Source organism: Mesoplodon mirus (assembly GCF_964341445.2).
Source record: "Mesoplodon mirus genome assembly, chromosome: X".
In the NCBI taxonomy this organism is placed as follows: domain Eukaryota; kingdom Metazoa; phylum Chordata; class Mammalia; order Artiodactyla; family Ziphiidae; genus Mesoplodon; species Mesoplodon mirus.
The window spans coordinates 100,770,541-100,782,651 of record NC_138981.1 but is presented as its reverse complement, the minus strand read 5'-3'; positions in this window follow the sequence as shown (position 1 = coordinate 100,782,651).

Genomic DNA, 12,111 nt, shown 5'->3' with positions numbered 1-12,111 from the left:
GGTACTCAATCTTAGCTGCACATTGGAATCACATGGTGAGCTTTTGCAGCCACTAGTGCCCAGTCCAACACCCCTCTTCCCCCCTCACCCCGAGATTCTAATTCAATTGGTCCAGGGTGAGGCCCTGGCCTCTGGATTTTTTAAAGCTGCCTGGGTAATTCTCTAAGTCCAGCCAAGGTGAGAACCACTGGCCTACACAAAGCAGTACTTTTCGGATGAGTTTTCAAATATGATAACAGGCATATAAAATATGTAGGGATCTTGTTAAAATGCAGATTCTGATGCAGTAAGTCTGGGGTGGGGCCTGTGAATGTGCATTTATAACATGCTCCCAGGTGATGTTGGATACTGATGATCCACAGACCACATTTTGATTTTGTAGCCTGGTGGTTCCCAAACTTGAGGGTGCATCAGAATCTCCAGTGAGGGGGTGTTAAAACACAGATTGCTAGGCCTTACCCCTAAAGTTTCTGATTCTGTAGGTCAGGGGGCGGGGCCCCCAAATTAACATTTCTCACTAATTTCCAGGTAATGCTGATGCTGCCGGTCTCTGGACAACACTCTGAGAACCACTGTTATGTTCAGCTTAGGAGGAAGCTACTAAACCCCCCAAAACTCTGCAGAGTCTGATCTCAATAGTTGAATTAAAAGTAGATGCTTCTGGGGCTTCCCTGGTGGCGCAGTGGTTGAGGGTCCGCCTGCCGATGCAGGGGACACAGGTTCATGCCCCGGTCTGGGAAGATCCCACATGCCACGGAGCGGCTGGGCCAGTGAGCTATGGCCGCTAAGCCTGGGTGTCCAGAGCCTGTGCTCCACAGCGGGAGGGGCCACAGCAGAGAGAGGCCCGTGTCCCACAAAAAAAAAAAAGTAAATGCTTCTTCCCCTATTTGTGTCTCTCACTCAGAACTGCAGACGGCCCGGCCTCTCCCTCTCATCCCTCTCATGTAAAACTCAAAGAGCTCTTCCCTAAAGAAATTACACAACTCCAGAGCAATCTTCTGAATTTTGGCATTTAATGAGATCCTGGTTTGTTGTTTTATTTTTAAAGTCTTCACTCAATGACCCTAAAGCAGCAGCAGATCTGAACCCTCACTGTGCATCAGAATCACATGGTGAGCTTTAAAAAAACTTACAGAAGCTCTTGAAAAAATACTAGTGGTGAGGACTGAATCTATTTGCATAGACTAAACAAATGTGGGTATTATGGTTTTAGAACATAATGTTGTCAATCTTGAAAAAGTAAAAATAATAAAAATTTCAAGGCAGACTGAGAAAGAAGTGTTAGGGTGTTAATTTCTTCACTTTTTCACAGCAGAGAGTTCATACAGTTTGGAACTAAAAGGTGATGTTAAGAAAGAATACAATGACTTCCTCCACTTCCTAATTATTTTCCTTAATAATCTTTAATAATCTTTTTTATAACCATCGAGAGATCTTTTGGAAATGACTACCTCCTGTGCTAAAGAAATATTTATCTGAAACTCAGTACTTGTTTTCGTTTCACTTCAGTTTCTTGTTCTTATCTTAAATTCAAGTTAGGCACTTAGGAGTTTGGTTGTCATATACTCTTTAGCAGACAGATCATTATGAATGATGCCAAGATGCCTCTGATACATTAGACATACATTAGATAACATGAGAGATTGGAGAGCTGATGGTCTCAGAGAGGCTTGGGAAGATAATGTACAGCAATGGCTGGGGCTAAGGAGGAAGATGCACTGGCAACTCTGGGCCAAGTCTTATGCTTCCAACTTTCAGGGCAGCCAGGTTCAGGAAGAAGGGCCCTGGTGACACATGGCAAGAAACCACTGGAAGCAGAGTAGGGAAGAGGTACTGGAGATAGTGCAGGTATTGGAGCCCAGAGGCAACCACAAAACCTTCTGTCATGCAGGGCAACAATGAAGCCAGAGTCCCTGGAAAATCCTGCAGCATCACATGACCCTTGCTCTGGCAGATGGGAATCTGCAACCTTGCAGGGAAGTGGAAGGTGACAGATGCTCCATGAGGGAATAAACACACAACAAGGGCTCGGGACCTGGCCTGAGAACGCAGAGGTTCCTGTCTTAAGAAACTAACCACCCGCAGGGTGAGGGAAACTGCCAGAGTCAGAGAGCAGAGGCTGCCTCTGGGTAGACTGGCCAGACTTCTGAGAGCCGGATGTAGGAACCAGAGGAGCCAAAGCTGGGATGAAACGGGGTGCCCAAGCCACCAGAAGTAGCAAAGGAAAACAGTTCCTGTGCTCAGCAACTCTGCTATGGTCAGATGTGTTGTGACTACATTTTCCCCATCCCACAGTCCACTGTGCTCACACTTCCAACGTACACGTACATTCCCATGTTACAAGTACCTAATACATTTTTGATATTGTTAAAAAAAAACGAATGAAAACACTCCCTGTCTTTTTTTTTTTTTTTTTTTTTGTGGTACATGGGCCTCTCACTGTTGTGGCCTCTCCCATTGCGGAGCACAGGCTCCAGACGCGCATGCTCAGCGGCCATGGCTCACGGGCCCAGCCGCTCCACAGCATGTGGGATCTTCCCGGACTGGGGCATGAACCCGTGTCCCCTGCATTGGCAGGTGGACTCTCAACCACTGCGCCACCAGGGAAGCCCTCCCCTCCCCTTTTTAAATAATAATTCATTTATAATTAAACACATATAATCAAATGAATCCACTCAAAGTGTCTTTAATGATTGCCTCCAGTGTCATTACATTCTGTAGGCTTGTTACTGGATTTCCGGTTAACTTAATGCACGATTTAAACCCTTAGTAACTAGGAATCATTCCAATTTAGCCAGATTGTATTCCATGATGTTGAGGTTTACAAATATTTTCCTCTCCATGGCTATCGAGTTTTGGAGATTAATATCCCATTGGCTGTTGACTGAAAGACACTTATCAGTATTGCTCTTAGTTGACTGAGTGGAAGAGGATGATCTCACAAGCACAAGAGAAGTCGATTTTGATGACATTTCACCAGTGTTTCTCTTCTTTTTGTTTCTTCTGGTCCGCGGCATGCAGGCTCTTCGTGGACGGGGGGCAGACGACGGCGCGGACCCGTGTCCTGCGCCACAAGGGAAGCCCCACCAGTGTTTCTCTGTAAGGGAAGGAAATTATACATATGTAGTTTATTGAGTTTAGTAATATCCAAATACCACCAAATAACATCCTTAGTCTTGGTTTACCAAAATGAACTGATGGTCCTCCCCCAAGATTAAAAATCTGTTGAATGAATACACTGATTTGGAAATATGCCCTTCCCAAACACAGACTGAGAAAAAAAAATTAAAGTAGCCTTTTAATGCCCAAATGCCATACCCTTGGCTTACATTTCTTGGGCATTCCAGTAGGTCTATACTTGGATCCTGTCTGATTCCTATCTAAAGGCACTTCACTTGGAACTTTAAATATCACCAGGAAACCCATATTTTGACCTTAATTACTTGTGAATGCCCCCAAAAGCTCTTATAAAGATGGCTGATGGGCTTCCCTGGTGGCACAGTGGTTAAGAGTCCACCTGCCGATGCAGGGGACGCGGGTTCGTGCCCCAGTCTGGGAAGATCCCACATGCCGCGGAGCGGCTGGGCCCATGAGCCATGGCCGCTGAGCCTGCACGTCCGGAGCCTTTGCTCTGCCAACGGGAGAGGCCACAACAGTGAGAGGCCCGCATACCACACACACACACACAAAAAAAAGATGGCTGAAAAAGCAAATACAAGGGAGGAAGAGGCAAACAGAAACACATGTGGCAGTAGAAGCCAAAGAAGAGAGAAAGTACATATTCTTAAAACAGGAGGTGGTGCTGGGGAGTGGGTGCTTTCTGCTGTACTTTTCAAGTGGGTGAAAAGCTGACCATATCACTTAGTGACTTGGGGCTTTTTATAACATACTTCAGCTGTGGAACCACTGGTCAATATGAGAGAAGTGTGCGGGTAAAAACTCAACATCTGGGGCTCTTTCAAAAGAAAAAGGAATGAGGTGACCTCCCCCTTACTCTTATTTTACTATCTTTCTACTCTCTTAAACACGGCCCCTCCCCAGTCCATGTATTCATCGAGCTTCATCTAATTCCAATTGCTCTTGTACACTTTACCCGAAACAGGGTTTTCCAGAAGACGAACGTGAAGGCGAACAGAAAGCAGCTCACTAGCAGGAACAGGACTCCGTTCATGGCTCCTCTACGGCCTCTTCACTTTTCTTGGGCACCAAAGCACTCAGCTAGCACTTGGGAAGCAGGGAGCTGCTAGCCGCCCAGACCACGGAAGCCGCTGGCCAGCATGCTAAGCGCGCCGCAACGCCTGGTGCGACTGGGAGGCGCGGCAGCGTCCAGCCTTTTATACTGGAGAGGGCTTGTGACCTCACAATTAAGCACACGCAGCGGGGCGCTACTCACAACCTGATGACGTAACACCGGCTTTCAGGAAACCAGGCAACGCCTAGTAACCGCCCACCTGGTTACAGTGTTAGAGACGATGGGAGAGTTTGGGATTTTCGGGAAGCTGAAACATGGTAGAAGTACAGACTCTAAATTGACTGGTTAAATACTAGATTTTAAAAATGCCCCCCCCCATTTTTTTGTTAAGATAAATTTATCTTTGCTGCAACCACTCCATTATTCATTTCAAAAACAAGTTCAAAAACGAAGTAGGGCTTCCCTGGTGGCGCAGTGGTTGAGAGTCTGCCTGCTGATGCAAGGGACACGGGTTCGAGCCCCAGTCCAGGAAGATCCCACATGCTGCGGAGTGGCTCGGCCCGTGAGCCATGGCCGCTGAGCCTGCGCTTCCAGAGCCTGTGCTCCGCAACGGGAGAGGCCACAACAGTGAGAGGCCCGCGTACTGCAAAACAAACAAAGTAGAAATGCTGTAAAAGTAGTTACCTACAAATTGTGAGTCTTGGCCAAATACCTCCTCCTTACCCCCGCTGCTATTTTAGGATTCACTCCAACCCTATTCACACTGGGATAGTTAATGTACATTTGTGTCACTGTACAGTTTAAAAAGTAATTCCAGGGTCATTCCTCCACATAGTTCTCACAATAATTTTGTGCTATAGGTATTTTTAATACTGTGTCTACTTTTGGAAATGCAGAAACAGATTCAGATGTTAAGTAAACTCATTTGAAACTAGCAGCAAAAGCACGACTTGAAGCCACAGAGTTTGAGTCCTGAGATAAACTCTCCCATTCCCTTACCCTCATCCCCGTCCCCAGGACTTCTACCTACACTTGTGAGCCTCAAGTATATACTATTCTCCACCCAAGGAATTGAACAGTATATTTGGATTAGATAATGAGAGGGGATAGATACAGGAACCATTGTACTAGACAAGTTAGAAGCATTCAAGAAATTCAGGTAAATGTACAAAATGGCACTGAACTAAAATGCAGAACTAAAAGCAATAGCCAGGGTAATCTCAAGATGAGTGTCAAAGTGTAATCCACTAACCCTGCTTGGGGAATAACTCAAATCTTCATATAGACAGGAAGGAGAGGAATTACATTTATACATTTTTCATATCAAACTTATTTCCCAATTATGAGTTCAGAGCTTAAAGATTTATTTAACACGTATTTATTGAACACCCACATAAAGGGTGGGCACTGTGCTGTATTCTGGGAATATGACTTTGAGCAAAAATAAAGTCTCGGGGCTTCCCTGGTGGCGCAGTGGTTGAGAGTCTGCCTGCCGATGCAGGGGACATGGGTTCGTGACCCGGTCCGGGAAGATCCCAGATGCCGCGGAGCGGCTGGGCCCGTGAGCCATGGCCACTGAGCCTGCGCATCCGGAGCCTGTGCTCTGCAATGAGAGAGGCCACAATGGTGAGAAGCCCGTGTACCAAAAAAAAAAAAAAGTCTCTGCTCACCTGGAATGTGCACTCTAGTGTGAGACATAGACATTAATCAATCAAATACTCACAGAAATCATGTAAAAGTATTAATGAGATAAGTGATAACAAGAAGTACATGATGACACAGGAGCTTATACTAGGATATGAGATGTAAAGGAGAGTGAAGGTCCTGGCTTTATGGCCTACTCAATTGAATGGATGGGAAATAACCAAGTATGGGGGTGCTGATCATGAATTTGGTGTTGGACATGTTGAGTTTGACTTTGAAACATAAAATAATTGATCTCAGGAAAATAAGTGAAAACATACATTTGGGAGGCATCTGCATATAAATGACAATTGAAGCTCTAGATGTGTAAGAAATTCCCTCATGTCAGTGTAGGGCGTACAAACTGAAAGAGAAGTAAGAATAGAGCATTGAAGGATTTAAATATTTAATAGTTGGGTGATAACACTTCCTTTGGCATGTAATTGTGGTTATATTAACATTTAATTTCTTATTTCATCAAATAAAATTGAGTGAAGCCCAGTAACATTGTCTCTAACAATAGCATTTTGAATTTTGATCTTACTGGTATCCAAGGGAGCACCTCAAAGATTTTGGAAAATATTCCCATCATGCACATTGACTGTTGCTAACATTGACTTTTTCTGGCATTTTTTAAATTGCCATAAAGTATATAAAATATACAACTTAACATTTTAACCAATTTTAAGTGTACAGTTCTGTGGCAGTAGGTACATTCACATTGTTGTGCAGTCATCACCACCATCAATCTCCAAAACTTTTTCATCTTTCCCAACTGAAAATCTGTACTCATTAAACACTAGCTTCCTATTCTCCCCTCCACACATGCCCTGGAAACCACCATTCTACTGTCTGTCTCTATGAATTTGACTATACTACATACCTTATATAAGTGGAATTACACAATATTTGTTGTGTTGTGACTGGTTTATTTCACTTAGCATAATGTCACTTCACTTCATAATGTCTTCAAGGTTCATCCATGTTGTCAGAATTTCCTTCCTTTTAAAGCTGAATAATATTTCACTGCAACAATAACTTAAACAAAAAGAGCTGATTAAAAAGACAAGCAATTCAGTGTGGGCACGGGAGATTCATAAACGTATTGGGAACCCTGGTTTGTTATACTCTGTCGCTTTGTCATCTTCAACATACATCTTCCACCTCATGGTCCAAGTTGTTGCTGAACTGTTCTGTTACCAGACTGGTGGAAAACGTGAAGAAGGACGTGTCTCCTTTCTTTTAAGGACATTTCCCCAAAGCTGCACATGATACTACCACTCTCATTTTACTGGCCAGAATGTAGTCCTTATGAAATTGAAAGTTAATTCTGAATGCATCTCAGTTGTTCAGATTCTTCTACCAAAAATAATGTTTCTTATTAACGTTGAGTGAAGACCCTTATGACTATTTGGAGAATACTGAACTTAGCTGCAGTAACTTCCACTTTGAACCACATTTAACATTTGAACCCTAAGTCTTAAAAACTTTATTTTTTAAGGAGAAAGGAGGGAACTTAACTTTAAAAATATACTATGTGCCTGCCTATTTCGCCAAGTGTTTTCACATAGGCTCTGTGATTTAACCCTTACCACAAACTGATGAGTTGACATTGTTCTTCCCATTTATGAGGAACCCAAGGTTAAGAGGTTAGGTAAACTGCCCCAGGTCACATAACTGGTATATGATGGAGCCAGGATATAAAGCTAGGGCTATCTGGCTCCAAAGCCTGTGATCATTCAACTTCTCTGGATTGTTTTTTACGGGCTATTGTTTTTTTTTGTTTGTTTGTTTGTTTGCAGCACGCGGGCCTCTCACTGCTGTGGCCTCTCCTGTTGCGGAGCACAGGCTCCAGACGCGCAGGCTCAGCAGTCACGGCTCACAGGCCCAGCCGCTCCGTGGCATGTGGGATCTTCCTGGACTGGGGCACGAACCTGTGTCCCCTGCATCGGCAGGCGGACTCTCAACCACTGCGCCACCAGGGAAGCCCAACACTCTCTGTCTTTATTCCCAGCCAAAATTACTGTCTGATAAACTACATTGCTACTGAGAAATCCTTAAAATGAAGCAGTTTTGTATCTTACCCTGGATGGGTGGTGCCTGACAAAGCTGGGAAATATTTATTTCATCCTTGTGTCTGCTTAACCCAACCCCGTTTAACAGTTAGGTACTGATACCTACAATGGGTACAGTCCTCCCTCTCCCTCTTACATTATGATAAGCACCCCACAAATAATTCCCCTCCTTGTGTCCACTTCAAAAGTCCCAGAGCGCCTCGCAACTGAATCCATTCAAATTTTTACTTATTTAATGCAACTGCCACCAGAGACTTTTTTTTTTTTTTTTTTTTTTTTTGCGATATGTGGGCCTCTCACTGTTGTGGCCTCTCCCGTTGCAGAGCACAGGCTCTGGACGCACAGGACCAGTGGCCATGGCCCACAGGCCCAGCCGCTCCGCGGCATGTGGGATCCTCCCGGACCGGGTCACGAACCCACGTCCCCTGCATCGGCAGGCGGACTCTCAACCACTGCACCACCAGGGAAGCCCCAGAGACTTTAAAATCTACATTTTTGTGCTATTTTTAAGTTTAAAACAATCATAAGTCGTATGCAACAGCATAATTATACCACTAAATCAGTGTCCCTTTATAACTTTGGCTTAAGCCTTCAGGTAAAGGATATGTAAAAGGTCAGAGGGCATATAATAACTACTTTCACACTGATTGGGAATACTAAAATAATTCAGAAGGCAATCATCAGGCCAGGGATATTTGCAGTCATTGCTTAGAACTTGGTTTGCAATATTTGCCTTTTGAGGGTCTTTTGTTTCTTCCTGACCTCACTGCTTGAGATTCACAGAAGATGCCAGTAGGTAAAGGGTGATACAAGGTCATGTTCATATCGTCAGAAGTGGGATTCCCTATAGACATGGCAAACAGAGTAAAAACTGTACATATGTAATACTTTCCCCCATAAGTAAGTTTTTGTAAATCAAGCACTATTATAATCATGCCATCTACTTTAAGAATTATAAAATTTAGAGACTGATAGAAATGGGCCCTGAGGCAAAATCAGCTTCCTTACCCCACTTAAATTTTTAGCTTTGTTTCATCTAACCTCACTGTCTTAGCTTTGGCTACTATAACAAAATAGCATAGACTGTGTGGCTTTAAAACAAATTTTGGGGGGACCTTAAAGATGGCAGAGGAGTAAGACGTGGAGATCACCTTCCTCCCCACAAATACATTAAAAATACATCTACATGTGGAAGAAATCCTACAGAACACCTACTGAACACTGGCAGAAGACCTCAGACTTCCCAAAGGCAAGAAAATCCCCATGTACCTGGGTAGGGCGAAAGAAAAAGAAAAACCAGAGTCAAAAGAATAGGGATGGGACCTGCAGCTCTGGGAGGGAGCTGTGAAGGAGGAAGAGTTTCCACACACTAGAAGCCCCTTCACGGGCAGAGACTGCAGGTGGCAGAGGGGGGAAGCTTCGGAGCCATGGAGGAGAGCACAGCAACAGGGGTGCAGAGGGCAAAGCGGAGAGATTCCTGCAGAGAGGATCAGTGCCGACCAGCACTCACCAGCCCGAGAGTCTTGTCTGCTCACCCACTGGGGTGGGTGGGGGCTGGGAGCTGAGGCTCGGGCTTCGGAGGTCAGATCCCAGGGAGAGGACTGGGGTTGGCTGCATGAACACAGCCTGAAGGGGGCTAGTGCACCACAGCTAGCCAGGAGGGAGTCCGGGAAAAAGTCTGGACCTGCCTAAGAGGCAAGAGACCATTGTTTTGGGGTGTGTGAGGAGAGGGGATTCAGAGCGCCACCAAAATGAGCTCAAGAAACGGGTGTGAGCTGCGGCTATCAGTGCAGACAACAGAAACGTGCATGAAACGTGGAGGCTGCTGCTGCAGTCACCAAGAAGCCTGTGTGCAAGCATATGTCACTATCCACATCTTCCCGGGAGCCTGTAGAGCCCGCCACTGCCAGGGTCCCATGATCCAGGGACAACTTCCCTGGGAGAACACATTGTGAGCCTCAGGCTGTTGCAACATCATGTTAACCTCTGCCGCCGCAGGCTCACCCTGCATTGCATACCCCTCACTCTCCCCGGCCTCAGTGAGCCATAGCCCCTGAATCAGCTGCTCCTTTAACCCCCTCCTGTCTGGGCAAAGAAGAGATGCCAGAGGGTGACCTACATGCAGAAGCAGGGCCAAATCCAAAGCTGAACCCCAGGAGCTGTGCGAACAAAGAAGTGAAAGGGAAGTTTCTCCCAGCAGTCTCAGGAGCAACAGATTAAATCTCCACAATCTGCCCTGCATCTGTGGAATACCTGAATAGACAACGAATTGTCCCAAAATTGAGGTGGTGGATTTTGGAAGCAAATGTAGACCAGAGGTTTGCTGTCTGTGACTGATTTGTTTCTGATTTTTATGTTTATATTAGTTTAGTTTTAAGTGCTTGTTATCATTAGTGGATTTGTTTACTGGTTTGGTTGCTCTCTTATTTTTTATTATTTTTAAAAATTTTAATGAATTAATTAATCAATTAATTATTTTTCATTGTTTTTTTCTACCTTTTCTTTTGAGCCATGTGGCTCAAATGGTCTTGGTGCTCTGGCTGAGTGTCGGGCCTGACCCTCTGAGGTGGGAGAGCTGAGTTCAGGACACTGGATGACCAGAGACCTCCCAGCCCCAAATAATATCAGCTGGTGAGAGCTCTCCCAGAGATATCCATCTCAGCTCTAAGACGCAGCACCACCCAACAGTCAGCAAGCTCCAGTGTTGTACATCCCATGCCAAACAACTAGCAAGACAGGAAGACAACCCCACCCATTAGCAGAGAGGCTGCCTAAAATCATAATAAGGTCACAGAAACCCCAAAACACACCACCAGACACAACCCTGCCCACCAGAAAGACAAGACCCACGCCCACCCACCAGAACACAGGCACCAGTCCCCTCCAGCAGGAAGCCTACACAAGCCACTGAACCAACCTTACCCACTGGGGGCAGACACCAAGAACAACAGGAACTAAACACCTGCAGCCTGCCAAAAGGAGACCCCAAACACAGTAAGTTAAACAAAATGAAAAGACAGAGAAGTATGCAGAAGATGAAGGAGTGAGCTAAAACATCCCCCGGACCAAACAAATGAAGAGGAAATAGGCAGTCTACCTGAAAAAGAATCCAGAGAAATGATAGTAAAGATGATCCAAAATCTTGGAAATAGAATGGAGAAAATACAAGAAACATTTAACTAGGACCTAGAAGAACTGAAGAGCAAACAAACAATGATGAAAAACACATTCATGAAATTAAAAATACTGTAGAAGGAATCAATAGAAGAATAACGGAGGCAGAATAACGGATAAGTGACCTGGAAGATAAAATAGTGGAAATAACTACCGCAGAGCAGAATAAAGAAAAAAGAATGAAAGAATTCAGGACAATCGCAGAGACCTCTGGGACAACATTAAAGGCATGAACAGGGCTTCCCTGGTGGCTCAGTGGTTGAGAGTCTGCCTGCTGATGCAGGGCACATGGGTTCGTGCCCCAGTCCGGGAAGATCCCACATGCCGCGGAGTGGCTGGGCCCGTGAGCCATGGCTGCTGAGCCTGCATGTCCAGAGCCTGTGCTCCGCAATGGGAGAGGCCACAACAGTGAGACGCCCGCGTACCACAAAAAAAAAAGGCACCAACATTCGAATTATAGGGGTTCTAGAAGAAGAAGACCAAGAAAAAGGGTCTGAGAAAATATCTGAAGAGATTATAGTAGAAAACTTCCCTAACATGGGAAAGGAAATAGTCAATCAAGTCCAGGAAGCACAGAGAGTCTGATAGAGGAAAAATCCAAGGAGAAACACACCAAGACACATATTAATCAAACTATCAAAAATTAAATACAAAGAAAAAAATCCTAAAAGGAGCAAGGGAAAAGCAACAAATAACATACAAGGGAATCCCCATAAGGTTAACAGCTGAACTTTCAGCAGAAACTCTGCAAGCCAGAAGGGAGCAGCAGCACATATTTAAAGTGATGAAAGGGAAAAACGTACAAATAAAATTACTCTAACAAGCAAGGTTCTCATTCAGATTTCACAGAGAAATTAAAACTGTTATAGATAAGCAAATGCTAAGAGAAATCAGCACCACCAAACCAGCTTTACAACAAATGCTAAAGAAACTGCTTTCAGCAGGAAACATAAGAGGAGGAAAAGACCTACAATAACAAACCCAAAA